Below are 21,459 nucleotides of genomic sequence, written 5' to 3'. Positions count from 1 at the left end.
CTCCTTTGCTTATCTTTCATCTTGAGGCATAGTCACATTCAGGACCATTGCATCAATCCCTGTGCTTTGGGGCAGTTACATAGCAGTGATGAGAAAAAAAAACCCTAAGAAGCTGTTGAACAGGATTGCCTTAGGATTTCAAAGCCTAGTTAAAACAATTCACACACACACACAACTCCAGAATACAATTTGTAATCTTTCTGCACACAAAAAAAGATATAGACTGTCTCTCATACTCAGAAATTCCAAAGGAGCATAAAAGAATAATTGGGATCCCACAATTTTGTTACAATTTATGGAATGTTAATATCATTTAACCTTAATCGGGGCCAGCAAGAGAAAGGGAGGAGGAACACGGTGTATTTGGCTTTTTTTTTTCATGAACCAGAGTTAAAACTTGAACATGCCTTTGTGCTTTTTTATCACTGTCTGTTACATGTAGCAACTTTTCTTAAGCTTTTTCTTGGGAAATAGGTGGCATTTGTACAAAGCTAAACAATACACAGAAATAGGAAAAAAAGAAAATTGCACTTTAAAAATTACATCAAGTTAGGCTATAAAACTAAAGTATGGAATATGAGGCAGCATGAGATTTAAAGAAAGTTATACATCTTAGTTATGAGATTTTACTTGATTTATAAAGCATCCTTTTTTGAATGACAGAACCCATAATTTAATTCTATAACAATGCCAATGCGCAGCAATTCTGCCTTACAAGAGACTGCCATTTATGTTAAAAAAAAGCTTATAAGATAAACAAGAAATCTGCATTTTCTATCAAAACGATAGATGAGAAGACCAAGTAATTTAATATCAATGTGATCTGTGGGAAACAGTGTTAGAAGAGAAAATCAAACTCCTCAAGTTTGTTTTTTTCAGTTTGTTTTCAAACTGACTTCAGAAATCAGGATAATGTATTTATGCGCAGAACACTTGGTGATAATAAACCTTCTCCACATAGCATTCATTCTTCCAGAGGCCCAAATTTCATTATAGGCCAAAGTGCCATTGGAGTGGGTTGCAAATGTTATTTCTGACATTTCTTAATGCTTGCATTTTAATCCTTGGAGGGGATAAAGATGTGGGAAAAGCATGGTTGGATGGGAAAAGACTGCTCCCACAGAGGATGTAATTAGCTATTATTCTTGTTCTTTGGAAAACCAATGGTTATCGGCTAAAAAGATTTCAATGATGTCCAGAAGCCAGAAATTATCTTGGGTCTGTGATAAAACCCCACAAACATTCCTCAGGTTTCTCTAAGTCAATAGTGTCCCAAGCCCTCCTTTTTCCAATCTAGACTCACAGGGGCAAAATCACCATATAGTAAATAGTGTGAAGTATTAGACAATGTCATAAAGGACTCAATCAATGTATGTCTTTGACAAAGCAGGCGGTAGCCTAAGAACAGCAGCTAAGGGTAGCCAGGCCATGTCAATCAATTTCTCCATCTTCCAAATAAGTATTTCAATGAAAGAAACACTCAAGAGATTAAAAAGCAAACTCAAGACTCACTTGCCTCAGTTTCCCTCCTGTTCCCCTTCCTTTTAACCTTAAAAACATATCATTTTCACTGTGTTATTGAGTTATTCATCACTGTGTTATTGAGTTAAGAAAACTAGTAATGTGATTCAATAGGAAAGCAGTTGTCAGTTGAAATAAGGGCTCTTACATAGATGGATCTTCCAGCTCCCTTTTGTCATCTAATGTCTGACATTTCTGAACCCCATCTGCATCAAAAAGTTGGTAACAGACAAAGGAGAAAGTTGTGGAGCATTTATTTTTTTAAAAAAGCTCCTAAATTCAATCTATTGCCTTTATCGTGCCTTCAAGGTTTTTCAGAAATGAATACAAGGCCTTTGACTGAGACAGTAAAGTAACACTGTAATGATTCAAATCTTACCTACATCTCGGGCAGTTATGAAGTCAGAGTCTGTCAGATAACAAGACTTCTCATGTACTTGGTGGTGGAAAAACCCTGTAAAAAAGTACTTTTTTTCCACGTTCATGAGAAGCTCTACCATCCATCAAAATAAGAAAAGAACCTCAGGAAGCTGAACACTGCCCTTTGTCAGGAATGACTTGCTTCTTCAAATACATTTGGAGTTGGGGTGGGGGGAGCCCAAATACCCTCTCTCACATGTAATTATAACTAGATGATGTTTTCCAAGACAGTATCTCATTAATCTGTGAAATTAACAAGAGGTAAGAGTGAAATGTGAAACACCACACAGAGATAATTCATTCTATGAAGAAAATATGGTCCCATTTAGTGATGACCTATGTGTTCAATTAGAAACCCTCTTGAGGCGTGTCGGCTCAGTGTAGCGTTGTTATGCTCATGGACATGGCTTCTCAGTAGCATTAACTGAGTTTATAATCACAAATCGTAGGTACCAATGAGCTTTGCTGATAAAATCTAAGGCAAAATGTAAGTCAATAGCAGCAAACTTCCCACTTTCTCTTAGAATTCAGTATTTATAATAAAGGATAGTATCTTCATCATTTGGGCTTCCAAGTATTGTATTGTCAATAAATAGCCATGTTATGCATATAGTATTCAGAAAAATTTCCATACCATCTTTATTTCAACTTTGAAATTCAGGTAAGAAATTTGGGAGAAAGTTGTAACTAACTCTATCCTGGGTATATTGAAGGCAAAATGAATAGGGCCGAACATAAACTACCATGGACTGCAACAGCTAAATGCGCCCCAGCACGGCAGTCCGCTCTATATCCTCCCTTCCTCATGAAGCTGGACTCCTGTTTTCTTGCCACAACCCATAAACACACAAGACAGAACAAGGATGATTTCAGAACAAGCCGGCAATGAAGTCTGAGTAAGCAAGAATTTCCCTGCCTATCTGTTTCAAGACAGTTTTTTTTAACTTTGTGACCACCAAAGAATGAAGGGAGGACTAGGTTCAACAACCAGTCTGTTGTTCTACAATAACCACTCTAATGTGATTTGATTCCAAGAATGGAAACATTGGGGGGGGGGTGTTAACCGCATGTGAAGACACATCTTATATACCTCTATCTGGTAGAGAAAGAAAGTGAAGGACAAAGAAGGGAGGTGCCTAATCCAAATGCACAAGCAGCTTAGTAAGCACAAAAGCCAAGGTTTTCAGCCTCTCAATACCCAATATGGACACTCTGTTCAGATGACTCTGTGAAGATTTTCTTCAAGCCAGCTCCCCACTCCCATAAGCCCTTATCTCTCTCCTTCATGCCTCCAACGGTACACTCAGGATTGCCAGAACACTTATCATTGCATGCATCAAAAAATTCTTTGCATGCCTATCTATCTCTCTTATTAGACTGAGTCCATCGCCAGGTAGAACTCGATCATCCTCATCTTTCTGTCTCCAGGGATGTGTCTACGTCTGGTGAATAGGAGCTCTAGCACACAAGTTCTTGAGCCTGGTGAGAAAAACTTTACAGAACCGAACACTGAAAAGTAGAATTGTTTCTCTTCCCTATTCCTGGCAGATTTTTCTTCTCCCTCCAAAAGAGAGAACGATAGTCAACACATGATTAAAGCTCTTCTTGTTTTGGACGGTAAGGGAGGGTGTCTATTATTTAGTCTAATCTTTAAGTCATTGTACAAAAGGGTTTCAATTCAACATGCCAATTTACATCTTCACCGTGTCACCCGTTCTCCTCTAAGCAAACCGTTATTCTAGTCAGATCTAGCAAATAGTTAATAGATAACTTTTCTGCTATGGCCATAAGCTCTGAAGATTATGCGACTATGGTGGCTGAAAAATGCTCGTCATTTAGTATAACTGAACCACAAGTGACTTAAATCCATGTGGTATACAGACACAAACCTCAGTCCAGTTCTGAGGGGGAAATCTATTCATCAAAGTCCAGAAAACAGAGAGCCCCACTAGCAGAACAACAACAACAAAAAACCCCAGCAGCCAATCCATATCTAATCAGCACCTGGACCCGCCCAAGGGGAGCTCAGCATTTCCAGCTTCAGTTTCCAACAAACTACTTCTCTAACTGCCCCACCTCTACCCAGAATTTCACAGAACAAGCTATAGGTCAAATTCCCTGAAGCTACTGAGACAAAGGTAGACAGCAAGGCTAGACTACAAGGCTTTAGGAAAATCACAGCAGGTGGAGCCTTCTTGTGGATCTCCACTCACATGGACTTAGACATGTTCTACTCACATTTTGATTCATTCCTATTAAACATGATGCGTTTGAACTTTTTCTTTGATCTTGTATGCAGAGCAACTAGTGCTCCACATCTTAGTTGTTGTTCATGGGATGGGATGACGGGGAGCAGTCTGAGCAACATCCCAAATCTTCCAGCCCCTCTCTACTCCATCCAGTCTACGACATGCAGACTTTCTACCTCAGCTCTGACCAGATACCTTCTATCACGTTAGAAAAATATTAACTGATTGGTCAATAATAAGCTCATTGAGAATGCACCATCTCCGTTTACAAAACAGTCAGACATCCAACGAAACCCCCAGAGATAACAAAATGGGCTGGTACTAAGTTAGCAAATGTCAGAAGGCATTTCTGATGTGAAGAATTCTCATCAGAAGCTAGCTATCTTCACGGCAGCTGATAGCAGCTAACAAAATGTCATTAAATACGGGGGGGGTGGGAATAAGAAAAGGAACGGCATTCAATTCATGACTCCAAGAAACCACAATGCACAGAAAACCTTACAATCTCAAAGCTACATACCCCACAAGCCTTGCTACGAAATAGTACACAAGGGTATCTCTCTCTCTCTCTCTTTCCCTTTCTCTCTCTGGCCCATAAGTGAAATCTGCCCCATAGTTTAGTCACCTCTGTCTGGGCACCCCATTCAGCCATCTACCACATCAGCTAGGAATTCAGGACGGAAAGGACACGAGCTGTTTGCATGTCCTTCCCGGGATGGCAGATTGATCAAATAAAAACAGAAAACTCCCAATGAACCCTGATTTTCAGATAAACAACAAATAATTTTTTTAAGGATGCCCCCAACAGTATTTTATCTGGCAGTGCTCTCCCTATTTGTTCTACACTGGTGACTTGAGCTAAATGAAGTCATAGCTTGTAAAACCCATATCATCCCCTTTACCCATAACTTCCTCAGCAGCCCGGCTCCGTGGGAACAACCCAGAAAGGATAGACCCATTGCCCACAGTAAAACAGAGGCATTTTCACCCAAGCTTACCTGACCAGCTCCAGGAACTGAAAGAAGTTGAATGTTGGAGAAAGCTTTTTTTTTAATTCCGTAACTCCTCCCACCAAAAGCTTTACACCAATCCCAGACCATCTCAACCATTTCACCTCCCCACCCACAGTGGCCAAACTGTGTACTTATTTATTTATTTAACTGTCTATTTAAATGACTTTGATGCCTGCTGGAGCTCCCCCTTTAGGTTAGGAGAAGAAGGAACATGAAGTATGACTGCGACCTCTATTTTCCCCCCTCTCTGCGATGCTGGCAATGAAACCTAGAGCGTTGGGCGTGCTATGCATGCGCTGTGCTCCTGAGCTGTCTTCCCAGCCTGACTCCAAATTTATATCACAGGTTTTTTATGTCATATGAAATTTTTCTTGAAGATGAAGCTTTTTGTGTTAAGTGTTGCTTTTCTTTAATAAAAAAATTGGTAGCAAAGGTTAAGAGAGCACGTTAACTTTCTCTTTTTCTTTAGCTCTATCCGTGGAATACTTAAATGTGAGCAAAAGTCATCCGTTAAGATCCAGGAAAATGAGTATTTTGTATTATGTTTCTATGTGTACACCTAACATCCATGCAGGTAAATATTCCAAGGAAAAAGATTAACAGCGACTATTTCCATGCAGATATCATTCAGTCAATCCATGATCACTTCTATTAAAAGAGAGGAAAACTCAAAGGGCATACGCACACACACACACACACACACACACACACACACACACACATTAGTGGCAACCATGAACATTTAAGAATCTAGTAGTAGCACATTTCTGAACTTATTTTTACTCATTAAGAATACAGATTTCATGAAAATTCTCAGTAATTCAGAACTGGTAGAATCATAATAAAGAAATTATACAATGCTAGGAAAAAATATATATACATCAACATATTGTAGAAACATTCAATGGTAAAACTTGAAGAACTCTTGGTGAACTTTTAGTTCAGCATTTTGCCAAATTGTTGGTAAAAAAAAAATGAGCACTGGATCCAAAAACAGGATTCTCAAAAATTAGGTTTCCTAGACAAAGGATTGGAAGAAATAGAACACACCAAAGTTACATGATCAACAATAAAGAGATTTGCTAACTCCTGTTAGCTCAATATCTCTCAACATTGTTTATTACAAGAAATCACCCACTTCACATCAAATGCTCATTAACATCTCTTATACAGTAATCTTATAAAAATACCTATCTATTTGATCTTTCCCATGGTACAAGTTAAAGAGAAATCCTGATGCTTAAGATGAATTCTCATGATATTTTATCCACTGTCATAAAAAAAATTCTTCATGGTTGCATTTTAAGTTCTATCCAAAGTAGAAAGAACAAACTCTAAAGAACTGGATCTTCCATAGAAATGATAGCTTTGAATATAATTTTATCTCTCAGTAGTTAAGAAGATAGGCATTTGTCTACAAACTAACATCCCACAGTCATCTTCCCACTCTCTCCTTGAAAGCTGAAAGCTTCATCAGCACTTTCTCCACAGCTCCTGGGTTTACTTCTTTTGTTTGAGGTTTCACTCAGGCAACTTCTGATATGAAAACATCAAGCCACCTCTGCCGAACAGTGTTTCCTACACTGTGACTTCATTCCCTTGAAACTAAGCCAGTTACTTTAGGTTTTCCATGACTTAAGGGTCTCAAGTGAGTTTTAACTGTACTAAAACTGAGGAAGTAGAAAGGATTTGGCAATCTCTTTGACTCCTAAGGGTGTTATGCACTAAGCTTAAACTTCAGGGTTTCCATTTGGCAAAATGAAATTTCTGTCTCTAAATAAAAAGAAAGCTTCAAATGAGAATTTACTTTAGACAAATATCTTGAAAACATATAAGGTGAGAAAGGCGCTGATTATTATTCACATTTAAATAATTTATCAATGAAGGGCTTTGTGTATTGCTAAGAATATATACTTAGGTCTGTATATCCTCTACCCAAAAGTTATATAATACAAAATTATTAATTTAACACTATTTTGAAATGAGAAACACAAAAGTGAAAATTAGTCACTCAAGCTAAAAAATGAATTTTCTTTTAGAGAAAGAGATTCATAAGCACAATACCACAATGATTATTGACAGGGTCTTACTAAGTTTGTAACTTTGAGATCATGTTATCAAATCCAGATACAGTCAATTGTATTAACTTTAAAGTAAGCAAGTACCTCTTCCCAAACTAATACCTAAAAATTAATTTCCAAGCAGAAAATTTGACTTGGTGATATGCCATTGCCATTGAAGAACTTTGAAGCATGTATCAAGTCCATATCATATTTGTGATGGTGTATCATTTATTACCAAAAGTTTCACTGAAACATTAACATTTACTTGTTCTTAATATTGTGGACAGTTAAGCTGGGCACCAGTGGCTCATGCCTGTAATTCTAGCTACCCAGAAGGCTGCAATCTGAGGATCATGATTCAAAGCCAGCCTATGCAGGGAGGAAGTGCTGTTGTGGCTAACGTGATAGAGTGCTAGCCTTGAGCACAGAGAGGCTCAGGGACAGAGTCCAGGCCCTGAGTTCAAGTCCCATATCCAGCAAAAAATATTGTAGGCAATTTAGAACATCACACAAATCCCCAGGAAAATGCAAGCTCCAAGTGTATTGTAGATTTAAATGCACTAGCATTTTTAGCCACATGATTCTGCAGTGCATTTGAAAATTGGGATAGCATAATATGCTTTTGTCCTGGAGATATGAAAACAAGCAAGTTATTGATATAAATTATTTTTTATTAAAAAGGAAATCTATTGTGCCTGTCCTAAACTTCGTGTGTATTAACTTTCAAACAATATGTCTTAGAGCTGTGAAATGAATAGTTAAAACTTCTTAATGAAACTACTACAATTACTTTTAAAAAATATGTGTTATCTGGGTGCGAGTATCTGATACCTGTAATCCTAACTACTCAGAAGGCTGAGATCTGAGGATGATAGTTCAAAGCCAGCCCAGGCAAGAAAGTTCATGGGACTTAAAACAGCTGGAAGTGGAGCTGTTGTTGAAATGGCAGAGTGCTAAGGTTGAGTGAAAAAACTAAGGGACAGCCCCTAGGCCCTGAAATTGGCACACTGATATTTTGCATCCCTTAGCTACTTTGTTGACTTTTTGAAATATTTCATAGAATAGAATTTGATTTACCTTCTATAAAGCATATAAGCAAATTCCTTTTATTTTTCAATAGACATGCATTTTAGTATTATTTTTATGCTCAGGAAAAGAACAATGGCATTCAAGTACATTTATTTTATTGTGTTTTAATTTTCTAGAACAAAACGAGGATTTCACTCATTAAAATACACAGATTCAATTATCACCATAGCCCAAATGACCTGGGTATAAACTGGTTGTGTCTAATATAGAGGATATAGAATTTCAAAGAATATCCCATCTTTCCATATGTACTCATCCTTCAGTCCTAAGTGTTGTGCCAGCTGTTTAAACTGACATAGGGAAGACAGTTAATAGAACAAAAAGCTGATGAATTTTGTTTTGTATTTTTTGCTTGTTTGGGATTCAAATATAGGCATCCTTTGCAAGTGGTCATGTTTCTACGTCCTCTCTGTTAATAACATGCAACATTTATGGTTGAGGAGTGGTTCGTCTTAAAACAGAAAATTTCCCTACATGACTTTATTTTACTTAAACTAATCGCAGTTCAAATGGGCATTGTTTGTACAAGGCCTTGTGTAGTGCTTTGAGTACCAGAAGCAGTTTCATCACCATCAAATATTTACTTCTCACTGAAAGCAAAAGATGTGGTGAACTACGTTGCTCTAGTTACTAAGTCATAGTAGGATGGGATCATTTTTTAAAAAATGCTGGTACTGGGGCTTGAACTCAAGGCCTGGGCACAGTCCTTGTGCTTTTATGTTCAAGGATAATGCTTTACCAGTTGAGCCACCACTTCACCTACAACTTTTTGAAGTTTTTTGGAGATAAGAATCTCATGAACTTTTTACTACCTGGTCTGGCTTTGAACCATGATCCTCAGATCTCAGCCTCCTCAGTAGCTAGAATTTTAGGCATGAGCCACCATAGTCGGGCTCTTTAAAAAAATGGAGACAGGATTCCTTTATGCAACCCAGGCTTGCCTCAGATTTACAATCCTCCTGCCTCAGCCTCCATAGTGCTGGGATTCCATGCATTTTTTCACATTATGTTTGCCTGAATATTAATGACTAACTTCATTGTGTATTACCATGTACCAGGAACCAGTTCACTGAGGAAATGGAGGAAATATATGCAAGATGATCGCACTAAAAGGTAGCAGATCTTACACTTAAATCTTCATGCAAGAGAGCCAGAGCTCACATTCTGAAGACCAAGCCATGTCATTGCATTATAGTACTTTGATAGACCTACACTGAGGAACTAATCAAAATCTTTCTACTGTCGGAACTACTATTTGTTTTCTCTAGCAAAGACCATCTAGCAATGAACTGTTATGTATGTCCAGAGGCTGTTTAGTACACAAATATTCATATATTTAGGAATCTTAGGAGACTTGAAAACAAGTAGGTAAGGTACCCAAATGTGTAAAGTAACCTTCCATCCTTCCTGAAGTGGAACAGGTAGCATATTGTGTTTTAACATAGCTTTCTAGTAAATGTTTGCTGAGTAATAGTTTGCTACTTCGTTTGGGAGAAGCAGTGTCAAATTATCAGGTCATGGGAAGGTAAGCAAAACCCACCATAACCTGAGTAGTCTCAGTAATACCCTATGGGGATAGAGCAACAGTGGGGAAGGAAGTGGGGCTTGAGCAATAAGCGTGACTGGACATTTTGTGGCCATTATTACAACTTTCAAAACACAGCAGTGCCTTTTGGAGAGAGGATGCCTGAGACCCTAAGTGCCTTAGTGCTGTATGCTCAGCTTTATAACCACATAGAGAAAACCTTGAAATGATGACAACGGATCAACTGGGTCACAAAATGGTACAAAGCATTTTCCAGAAGCAATTCATGGCTCCAGGAACACCAGCAAATAAGAACTCATATAAAAGACACACACCTCACAAAAGACTACCCCACCCAAAGCTCAGTTTCTCTATTTATAAAATAGATACATTTGGAGATTTTCCAAATACAAATGAGTAGGTGGTTGCATTACATAAACATGTCCAAACATGTAAACATAATCAATTCAAACCTATACTTTACAATCCAGATTGTTATAAAGTGGTAGAGATACAGTTGGGAATCTGACTCTTACTATAAGTGACTGAACAATTGAAAATAAATTCAATGGTGTACTTACACTGTTAAAGACAATAACTAGGAAAAGAATACTAATAACAATCCATTGTTCAATTCATTGATTACTGTTTCATTAATCAATTGTTCAGAATGAAATGGTAGTAGACTGCAATGGTGTAGATCCACAAAATCCCCCAAAGACTCAAGTGTTGAAGCCAGATGGTGTCGCTATTGGGATGTAGTGGAGACTATAGGAGGCAGAACCTAGTTAGAAGAGATAGGTCACTGGTCATGTATCCCTGAAGGAGATACTGGACTCTGGTGTGTTCTCTCTCTCTCTCTCTCTCTCTCTCTCTCTCTCTCTCTCTCTCTCTCTCTCTCACACACACACACACACACACACACACAACCTACCTGTCTTCCATAGGATAACTTTCTTCCACTAATGCTATTTTGTTATGATGTACTGCCTCCTCACAGGCTTTATAAAACCCCAGCAACAATAGACTGAAACCTGTGAAACCATGAATCAAAAATAAACCTTTTCATTGAGATGTTTTCTCAGTGTTTTTTGTCACAGTAACAGGGAGCTAATACAGAAGCTATTTGTACTCTGAGTTCTTTACATTTGTTCCAAGATAAATACAAATTAATCTATGTTGTGTAAAATGTAATGCATGCTATATAATATAGAAATATAAAAATATACAAAATGTATTTCATTTAAAATTTACAAATATATAAAATTTAAATTATACATTAAATCTATAATATATCACATTTTACATAATGCATTTTAGTATTTATGGAGACTAATTCTAGACTATAATCTAAGACTTCTAATTATTTTTAGTCGTGGATAAATTATTTTCCAATTTTGGTTATTCACTTCTCTAAGAATAATTCCTGTCTCTGTACATACTGCATAGGTAAATTCAAAGAATATAGGAATGCAGCAAAACTAGGAACACTTTAGAAATAAAATAGTACGAAATGTAAAAAAAAGTATTTGTTTTCATCATTACTTATTTGTAGTAAACTGAAATGCTTACTGATAATTAACTCTAGCCTCACAAATGATTACTAGTTTGTAGCACTTTACCTGTCTGTAGGAGGTAATATATTAGGATATGCATAGATCTTGACTATATAAGTAATGCTAATTATCATAAGGGGAATGAATTTATGTAACTATAGAAACATCAAGGACACATCTCTTATTAGAAGTTGAAATTACTGTTAATGTAGTCAATGGTCCCACAGTGTAGTGGGATAGTAGGTGAAAAGGCCAGAAGATACAAAAGTACAGCCAAGCTTTAAGCTTTTTAATTTAAATTTTATTGTAAACTTGATGTACAGAGGTGTTACAGTTACATAAGTAAGCTAATGAGTATGTTTCTTTTTTTTTTTGCCACTCTTGGGGCTTGAACTCAGGGCCTGGGTGCTGTTCCTAAGCTTCTCTGTTGAGCCACAGTGCCACTTTTGGTTTATTGAGTGTTTAATTGAAGATAAGACTCTCACAGGACTTTTCTGCCTGGGATAGATTCGAACTGCAGTCCTCAGAGTAGCCTCCTGAGTAGCAAGGATTACAGGCGTGGGCCACTTGTACCTCGCAGAGTAGATTTCTTTTTGAACACTATAAGTTTATACTTGAAATAACTTAGTAAAAAATTGTAAGGGTTCTACCACTTGATTCATGTCCCTAGCCCCAAATCCAGACTTCTGGATTATTTTAATGCTAGAGAAGGAACACAGGGCATTTCACATTCTAAACAAATGCTCTACTCTGAGATCCATTTCTAACTCTACTCCCTTTTCAACTGACGACAAACCAGAATGTGCTTAAGGGACTGGCTTATCTAAACGAGAGTTGCTTTTTTACCATTACAAGCTTCTTTCTTCAAAAGTTAGTACAAGGCCCGGGGGTACAGCTCAGTGGTGGAGTGAAAAGTCCCAGGTTCCACCCTTAGCACCTAAGAAGGAATTTCGTGCAATAAAAATTCACTTTAGAGTCATAATGAACTAAAACACTCCAAACATTTTTTATTATATAAAAATCATAGAACATTACACTCTTGGGCCAATTTTGTTGGAACTGTTCCATGATTTGTATTATATTCGATTTATAACATATGTTAAGATGACAAAAGTCAGACAAGTCTACAGGTCTTGGAAAATTAGAAAGATAAAGCAAACAACATACTGTAAGACAGGATGATAATGGTGCTTAAAGTACTAATAATTAGTTAAATACTTCATACATAAAGTAGTAAAATAATAAAATTGAATATAATTATAAAACTTGGCTATGTCACAATGAAATATTCTAATATTATTATGTATTCTAGCTCAAAAAATGTAATACTGTTTATAAATATTTAGCTCATTTTTGTTCTCCTTTTTTCTATTTTTCTTCTCAATAGGCCAATATCTTGGAAGCCAAGATTAGCTCATATAATATAAAAATGCAGTGGACATGTGTACATATATATATGCACCTATATATACCTATTTACCGTCAAATTTGCTGCATATAAAATTTTGTAATCTCATTATAGCAACATCTACAATTGAGTCTTAATGGTGCAAAGTCACTAATTTTTCCAAAGGAAATAATCCAAATAATATTTCTTTCTGGTTTCACATTTAGACAGATTTTTGCCCCAATATCTGTCATAGAATAGTCCAGGAGAAATTTCTATATGATCTACATAAAAAAGGTTATTTGTGAAGTCAATGGATTTTGAGAAATATTGAGTCATATAGCACTAAATTGCTGTTTCATGTATTACCTCTCAGAAAGTTTGTTCAAGCAATAAATATTATGATGTTCCTTGTACAGAGACATGTAATAAGTTTCTGTAGGATATCTAAGTCTTCTACCATTTTTCTTCTACCAGACTACATTATAAACAATGACCCAAGAAATATGCCATTTGAGTCAAGTGTGGTAGTTCAAGTCTGTAATCATTGCTACTTGACAGGAAGAGATTTGGGGATTTGAGGCTATTCTTATCCTAAAAATTCACAAGACTCCATTTCAACTGGTAGCTGGCACAGTGGGCATATGCTGGTCATTCCAGAAACAAAGGGAAGCACAAATAAGAATATCACAATCCAGGCCAGCCTAGGCATAAAGTGAGACCTTCTCTTGAAAATAATCAACACAGAGCTGGGTGCCCGTGGGTCACACCTGTAATCCTAGCTACTCAGGAGGCTGAGATCTGAGGATCACTGTTGGAAGGCAGCCTGGGTAGGAAGTCTGTGAGACTCTTATATCCAATTAATCACAGAGAAAGCTGTAAGTGGAGCTGTAGCTCAATGTGGTAGAAGGCTAGCCTTGAGCTGAAGGAGTTCAGGGACAGCACTGAGGCCCAGAATTCAAGCCCCAGGACTAGCAAAAAGAAAAACAAAATCAACACAGAAACAGGACTGCTGCATAGCTGAAGTAGGAGAGCTGCTACTTAGCAAGGTGGAAGTGCTGAGTTTCAATCCTAGTACCACAGACTAAAAGCAAAAACAAACAAGAGAAAACAAATAAAAATTAGAATGGGGCCATTTTGAACAGGTGGAGAAAAAGCGGGGTACTGGGTGAACAACAGAGTAACTAAGCATTTTGAGCCTTTGAAACATCATCTTCCTTAGATATCCTCCGGAACGGTTATGGCTTTTTCTATACCAATAATTTCCAAACTTGAAGATTCATCAGAATCCTCAGGTGGTGGTGTTCAAACAGGAAAGCCTGTTGCTTGACCAAGTGTGAGGTAAGGCTTGAGAATTCATATGTCTAACCAGTAGCCACATGAAGCTGGTCTGTCACTACACTTTGGTGAACTTCTGTATGAATCTGTGCACTAGAGAATACTCATCGAGCCAGCTATTTACTGAGCATTTTCTCAGGTCACTTTCTAAAGGGCCATTTTATTATTATTTTTAATCTTACTTTTAATATTTTATATACCTTGAGTAATACACTCCATATCAAAAAAGCTACAAAACACTTCATCTTGAATTGTGCAACTGATTACTGTAAGAAAGTTTACAAGAATGTGTTTTGACTCCACAAAAAATAATGTATCTGGGGATTTAGCGCAGTGGAAGAGCACTTTCCTGGCAAGTGCAAAGGCCTAAAGGGCCATTTTAAATAGACTTGGATGTCTTCATTCCATGTCTCTAATATCAGTAATGGTGTTTGTATTTATGTAAAAGAAGGCCAATCCAGATGGCTACAAAATAAAAATAGAAAAGATTGGGAATTCTCAAAATATTTCAAACTGCTCCTAGGAAACACATTTATTTTCTGCTTACAGACATAAGTGTATTCGTTTTAATTGCAAGTACATGTGGAAGATCTCTTTCATTTGCTTTGTCTGCTTGTCTAGTGCTTTTCCACATTTTTGCTATGGACCCAGATTTAAATGGACCCATTCCCTGAAGATCTCCCATAAAAGAAATGCTCCTTAGTCACTAAAGAAATCCCAATCATTTGTAAGTATTACCACTTTAAATCTGCTCCCAAAAATGTATCTGGAAAAAAATTGGCTATGAAGAAGAAACTACATTTCATATCAAATGAACAAACAATTCAATATTTACCACAACATTTCATCATGGCCAGTCAGAACCTAAATATCCATAGGTTACTAACTCTCAAAGAAAGTACCAAATATAAAGTTCACCATTTGCACTCTGCAGCAAGATAACAAGCAAAATTTTATATTTTATACAGAACTGGCTTGTTTTTTATTCTCCCCACCATGTTAAGTAAGGATTATACCCAGACCTTTCTGCCTGCTACAATTGAACACATTCTCCAGTCTCCTCCTTTCCATAGCAGAGAAAATCAACATCCATTTAAGGAGCTCCAAGCACCTTCTACTCTTTCCTATCTACATTACGATTAGTCTCTTCTGATTTCTTTGTTTCACTTTTATTTTAGACTAATATATAATCATACCAAATCAATGGGCTACAATTATATGTGATATTGTGATTCATGTATACACTGTGTAAGGATCAAGTCTGAATATCACTGGGAACCTACTTTTAAACTGAGATCCCCAGTTTTCAATAGTGGAATAGTTGGACATATTAAGATGTCTAGGTGGAAACCTTTCAGGTAGCTTACTAGAATAAGAAATCCAGAAATAGAATTAGTCCCTTCTTGGCTAACAGGCTCTGCTACTAATTATACAATTACATTTTCCCAAAAGGCTTGGGAATGACTTATAACAAAGGTAACATTCCAATAAGATCAGTACAGTGAACCTAAAGAGGAAGACTGACACATGGGAAGGAGGGATGATGAGAATAATTCTATTAAGAACTTCAAATTTAAGACTAAGGTTAATTGCTATGCTGACTTTACAAACTGAAGACGTAGCACAAAAGCCTAGGAACTCTTCCTTAAAATTCCTTAAAATTAAGATCAGTTAAAAAATTTCCATTTCTTTTAAAAGGAAATTGCCTGGACTCAATTGCACATTTTGAGGTATTTTTTTAAGTGTCAGTGGATGGCTTCTATTAAAGTGTTTCTTTGGCTTTCAGTGTTCAGACTCTAGGATTACCAAATATCACTGTACATTTAGGGCATGTTGTTGAATGAACTTTAAATATGTTTTTATTTTATAGAGCCCTATTCTGCAGAATATGACCTTGTACTTGACTCTGAATGGCCTTATTAACACTAATCATGCTTCCAAGAATACCTTGATTCATCAGCTACCCATCTGCTGTCAAATCCAATTTCTAACATTTTAAGGCCAAAAAAATTCTTGAATATTACTTAGATTACCACATTATTTTAAAAATATATTTAATAATAGTCACTCAGGAAACATTTGAAAATCTCTGCATAAGGTAAACGCACACAAAATGCAACCTTTGGAGAATAGCCAATAACGTTTGCACAAAGAACACTTCTAGCAATCTCAGGGATGGAATTATATTTGCAAACACCCGCAATGTGTAGGCTATCAATTTTAGGTTAAAATGTGGTTGAATGAGGAAAGTTGGCACACAGGTATATACAGTTTTATATACAGTTTTTACCCATATTTAAATGGTAGAAGCATAGAGCACATGGAGTCTCATGGACTTTTCTGCTGTGGCTGACTCTGAACCATGATCCTCAGATCTTAGCCTCCTGAGTCACTAGGATTACAGGCGTGAGCAGCTGATGCCTGGATGCAATCAGCGTTGTTGGTGTTTTTGTTTTTTTTTTCCTAAAATGTTCAAAATTGAAACTTCACTTTTAAAATTTTGGGGAAACTACAACTTGGTCCAAGCAACATAATATCAGGTGGAACACGAAATCTGGGGAGTGCAGTAGAATATCAACCACTTCATCATCTGTGTTTCAGAATGTCTGGATTTCTCAGAACTAGAAAAGTCTAAACTACACGGGTTTACATCCCACTTTCCTACAACTTCAGCTCCGTGGTACACCCTGGAGGACTTAACATTCAACACATCAGCTAGTTCTGTCTGTCTTTGGTTAGCTTTTGCCCTTTTCCTTCTTCGGATAGTGCTTCTCCCATGGTTTCATCTTTAAATCCCACAGTTAGGTGTAACCCCAGTCACTGCCCTTTTCCTTGGTCTTTATTCACTGCAAGTTTATACACCTGGCTTCTGGCACTAAACATACTAAGAAATCAGACTTACTCAACTTTTTATTCTACATACAACTTACACCACTTTATATCCTATCATGCCTTGCCTTTAATTGACAATAGGTTTCAAGAAATGTGTGTTGAATGAATTGTTTCTGTGGGAAACTGGATGTTATATGGAACACATAATGGATTTAACAGGATTTATAGCATTAAATAATCCCTGATATTTATTTTTAAAAATCTATGTAACAAACCACAACCAACAGTCTACAAATCAAATGTTGCTGCTTGCTCTTGTATGAAGAGAAATACAGGCTGTAAGATTTCCATGACTTAAAGGCCACACAAGGAGCTTTTGTTAGATTTGTTATTACGAGGCCACATTTCACATCTTTATGACACTTGCTGATACTATGTTTCACAGCAAATATTTTAGTGGTTACATTTGTAATTTACCAAAGAAAGAGGTAATTATCCAGAATACTTCTCAGGCTACTTTGGTAAGACAATGTTATAAAATGAAATGATTCCTCCACTAGTGAGATGTTGGAAGAATGAAGATGGGCATGGTTTCAAATGTTTTCAGTTTCATTTAAAATTGAATTTGTTTCCATACAGCATGCTTTCCTACCCAATAAAAATGAAATAATCAGGAATTTGCAGAAACTTTAGATCTTAGGTTTTTATGAAAGCCAGAGAAAATTTAAGTTCACTTAAGCCTGTGATTAAGCATGTACCTTATCAACAGCAAAACAATTCTGAGATAGGTATTTGGTCAATCTTTAAAACAAGAACACAGAGTTTACAGAGATAACAAATTCCTCAAATTATTTAGTTTAGTGCTGCTATCTTTCACAAGTTTTAAGAAAATGTAATATAGTCTCAGAACAACGTGTTCTCTAATAAGAGATCACTGATATGGCTACAATGGCATGTGTGCAATGTATTATGAAGCATTTAAAAGATGGATAGACAGTGCAACAATGTAGAGGAAAAATGGATTCTAAAGCCATAGGCAGTGGCACATACTTGTAATCCCCAATATGAGTGACCATTTAGAAAATAAAATAGCTCAAGAGCAATGCACATATGAACACATAAAATGATCCTAAACAAAATGAACTACATGATTTGGAAATAAGTGGTTTATCTTTGTTATTGTTATTTCCAAGGTACCCTATGAAATTATGCCTTTTTCTTTTGACTTTCTTCCCCATGATGTCACTGTAACTGACTTTGGTACACTGGGTATTGTATGTACATTTATTGGAACTAGGGGAGGGGAACATCAAAATGGAGAGACAAAAGGTAAAAAGTGAACCAATGCAACAGCAATACTTACAAGACAATGGGCTGTAAACCAACTGTACAACTTGGGGGAGGGTGGGAGGGAACCGGGGAGCTGGGAAGGTGGGAGAAAAACAAAGGCGGAGGTAATGAGTTTGATAAGAATGTACTCACTGCCTTATGTATGTAACTGTAACCCCTCTGTACATTACTTTGACAATAAAAATAATAAATAAGAAAGAAAATAAAAGGTGGACAAACAAATGGAACAATGTACTGTCTTGTTAGAAACTATCACCAAGAAAGCATGAGTTACAAGCTTAATTACATTTAGCAGTTAAAACATGACCCTACAAGTAACAATGAAAGATGACAAAATAAAAGTTGGATTGTAAGTCTAGATTAAATAGACATAACAAACATTAGTTTTTAAGAAATAGAAGACTGATATATAGTGGAAGAAACACGGATTAAAATGAAAAGATTATTTACACATGAGAAAAGCCCAGATGGTTAAGATTCCTCTGAAATATATAACTCTATAGGTCAAGGATCAAATGACACACAAGGTAGAAGATAAACAAAGGATCACCTCAAGGACGATCCAAGAAGAAAGCTAATCTCTTAGGTCAAAATAAACAGTAAGAAATGAAGTACTTAGAACCAAGTTGTGTTCTTAGAAAAACTAATTGCTGTTTCCAGATGTGTAGAAGTACCTTGTATTCACATGTTAGAAAAATCTCATACAGACAAGAACAATATTTGAAAGGACTTCACATAGTTAATCTAATAAGGACAGAATTGTTTACATATTTCTCTAACATGTAAGTCTCTCTTCAAAACAAAAGAGCTGACATAAAACTTATAATTTTAAGTTTCGCATTTTCCAATCTTTCCTGCTGAATGGGTAGCGGTATTATCAAATTGTGACTGTCCTTTCTCACCAGATGCAACTGCAACTTGGCTACAAGGAGGAGAAATGACCTTGAGCTACAATCCCATAAAAGAACAGTTTTAAAAAGCAGAATTAGAGTCCAAGTTATTTTTTTAAATATTTGACTTGTTATGAGGCTGACCTGTTGCTGTAATATTTTCAGCTTCTCTGTGACAGATACCTCCATAGCTGGCCAGGGCATTGAACTAATGAGCACACATCAGAATAAAACATCACAGAGTATTATGTTATAATAACTCCCAATTTTAGCCAGCTGACTCAATACACAGTGTTTGAGAAGAAGAATGGACAAGGGAGCAGAGATAACTCTATGTTCTGCCATTTTGTGATTAACCCCAGACAACTTCTTACTTTACTTCCTATTCAGAATAAATTGTGCAAATATTTCCCAATTAATTTCCCATGAACCTTAATTAAAAAAATTGTCCAAAAAGAAATGTACTTATTACCTAACTTATATAACCGGAAGCCCTTTGAACATCACCTTTATAGTAACAATAAAAAATAAAAAGCAGTAAGAAAAAATATTAATATAAATAGACTGTCATGACACAAAAGAAAAGAAAGTGATTAAGAAAGGAAATATTGCTGTGTGCTGTTGTCTCATGCCTGTAATCCTAGCTATTCAAGAGGCTGAAATCTGAGGATCATAGTTCAAAGCCACCCCAAGCAGCAAAGTCTGTGAGACTTTGATCTCCAATTAACTTCTAGAAAACTGAAAGTGGACAAATGAATCAGGAAAATGTGGTACATATACACAATGGAATTTCATGCCTCTAACAGAAAGAATGACGTTGCCCCATTCGTAAGGAAATGGAAGGACTTGGAAAAAATTATACTAAGTGAAGTGAGCCAGACCCAAAGAAACATGGACTCTATGGTCTCCCTTATAGGGAATAATTAGCACAGGTTTAGGCAAGTCACAACAGAGGATCACAAGAGCCCAATAGCTATGCCCTTATGAACACATAAGATGATGCTAAGTGAAATGAACTCCATGTTATGGAAACAACTGTTATATCACTGCTGTAATTACTTTCAACATGTCATGTGAAACCGTAGCTTCTATTGTTGATGAGCCTCTTGTATCCCCTTCCTGTGGTTGTCCCCACACCATCACTGTATCTTATCTGAGTACGATGGAAACTGTATATACTGGTATTAGAACTAGGAAAGTGAAAGAGAATACCAAAATCGAGAGACAAAGGATAAAAAGACAAACGACTACAAAAGCAATACTTGCAAAACTGGTGTAAACCAACTGAACAACTCATGGGGGGAAAGGGAAAGAGGGAGGAGGAAAGAAACAGTACAAGAAATGTGCCCAAGGCCTAAGGTATGAAACTGTAACCCCTCTGCACATCACTTTGACAATAAGAAAAAAAACCAACTGGAAGTGGCACTGTAGCCTTGAACAAAAGAGCTAAGGGACAGCAACCTCCGTCCTGAGTTCAAGCCCCACAACCAACCAAAAAAGACAAAAAACAAAAAACGAAGAAAGGAAGGAATGTTGATTTCTCCTCCAATTTCCCCTCTTTTTTAGCACAAAAAGTGAAAGAGTACCATGCAACTTCACAGGCAATGCATCCAAAGATCATGTGAAACAATACGACCATACCAGCAAAAGGAGTCTGGTACTTCGGTTTAGTATAACAATAGCTTCTTTTAATGCTTTCTCAATTTACTTCTCCAAAACAGACTCCACTGATGAGAAGAGCAGAATCTCCAAGGTCCTTTGATAACTGCATAAATGACCTTGTGTAAGAGGCTGTGCCCCACTGGCTCAAGTTTCCATCTCTATAAATGAAAAAAAAAAACAATTTTGGACAGAATGGTCTTCAACAGCCACACTTTGTGATTGGCTTATTTTGTGGTGCTGTTGAAGGCATTTTTTAACACTAATTATCTGACCCATTGGACTGCCGGGGACCATTCCAGAATCAGTCATTACATAGAAATCCATGCAATCAAGGCTTTATGTTTTGAAGTATTTTATCTTGAGGAATGGGAATGTAGCTCAAAGGAAGTGAAAGCATGTGAAAGACCCTGAGTTTCACTGCCTACTACTGCGCTCAAAAACTCATTTGTCAATGGATTGTTTTGTTTTGTGGTTTTGTTTTTTTTTTTTGCCAGTCCTGGGGCTTGAACTCAGGACCTGAGTACTGTCCCTGGCTTCTTTTTGCTCAAGGCTAACACTCTACTA

The 21,459-nt window shown here is 36.7% G+C and overlaps 1 protein-coding gene across 5 annotated transcripts in view; it reads right to left on the bottom strand.

Annotated features, from left to right (window-relative positions):
- Positions 1 to 21,459, bottom strand: part of Mbnl3 (muscleblind like splicing regulator 3) — a 117,812-nt gene that overhangs the window by 45,373 nt on the left and 50,980 nt on the right. The gene's annotated exons all lie outside the window — the stretch shown is intronic.

Source organism: Perognathus longimembris, chromosome 28, assembly GCF_023159225.1.
Source record: "Perognathus longimembris pacificus isolate PPM17 chromosome 28, ASM2315922v1, whole genome shotgun sequence".
NCBI classification, from domain to species: Eukaryota; Metazoa; Chordata; class Mammalia; order Rodentia; family Heteromyidae; genus Perognathus; species Perognathus longimembris.
The sequence above is the reverse complement of the archived record's forward strand: the minus strand, read 5'-3'. Positions and strand labels throughout refer to the sequence as shown.